The sequence below is a fragment of the Takifugu flavidus genome, unplaced genomic scaffold (assembly GCF_003711565.1).
Source record: "Takifugu flavidus isolate HTHZ2018 unplaced genomic scaffold, ASM371156v2 ctg236, whole genome shotgun sequence".
NCBI classification, from domain to species: domain Eukaryota; kingdom Metazoa; phylum Chordata; class Actinopteri; order Tetraodontiformes; family Tetraodontidae; genus Takifugu; species Takifugu flavidus.
The window spans coordinates 21,792-22,748 of NW_026621897.1; the positions used below are offsets into that span (position 1 = coordinate 21,792).

Below are 957 nucleotides of genomic sequence, written 5' to 3' on the forward strand. Positions count from 1 at the left end.
AATTCAGTTGGGGATAGACAGATGGAATATTAGTGTTGTTAGTATGATACTTGAGTTCTTTAGATATTGTTTTCAATTCCGGACTCTGCCGCCTTGAGTTGGCTTTTTTTTGAAGACAGAAATGTTGACAATAGTGTGGACCAAAGTGGGAAATTCAGTTTTATTTAAACACAAACACACACGCACGGACGGACGCACGCACGCACGCACGCACACACACACACACACACACACAACACACACACACACACACACACACACACACACACACACACTCTCATAAAATATTAAATCTCAAACGATGTACAATAGTGCAACATTAAATCTCAATGTTAGAAGTACTTAAGAAGTGAATTACATCTGGCTGGATAATTATCAGGAACACTGGCGCCCTCTGCTGACCCAGTGGAAGAGTGCAAAAAGCTTACAGCACCTGGTATTCCCAGGCGGTCTCCCATCCAAGTACTAACCAGGCCCGACCCTGCTTAGCTTCCGAGATCGGACGAGATCGGGCGTTCTCAGGGTGGTATGGCCGTAAGCGAGAGCAAGTGCAAGAAAATGGCCTTTTGAAGTTAATACGCTCAAACTTATTTTCTTGAAACACTTATTCTGGTGGAGGTTGTCCATTTTGCTTTGTCACAGTCCAAACCTCAATGTTGGAGCAGCCTCCAATCCATTCCCCCCAAAAAAGAAAGGCTATATAGCCTATGAGCGTCATATCATCAAATCTGCCTAGAACGGCTCTTGGATGAGAGGTGAAACGCCTTCAAAAAAATCAAACAAGATTCAACTCCGATAAATGAAATCAACTTAAAAGCAATGTGCCATGGCCGGGAGCTAAACGGCCCTAAACCGTTTCCCATTCATTTTCAATGGTAGTGCTAAACCACTACGGACGCAATATATTTCCGGCCGCTATCATCCCGTGGCGCTGTTCTGCCGTTTCTATGGAGAGCG

General features: G+C 44.5%; 1 non-coding gene across 1 annotated transcript; it reads right to left on the reverse strand.

Moving 5' to 3' along the window:
• Nucleotides 1-421: 421 nt before the first annotated feature.
• Nucleotides 422-540, reverse strand: LOC130519871 (5S ribosomal RNA). The gene has a single exon (XR_008948508.1). It is a non-coding gene; the product is annotated as a 5S ribosomal RNA (ribosomal RNA).
• Between the last annotated feature and the right edge of the window lie 417 nt (nt 541-957).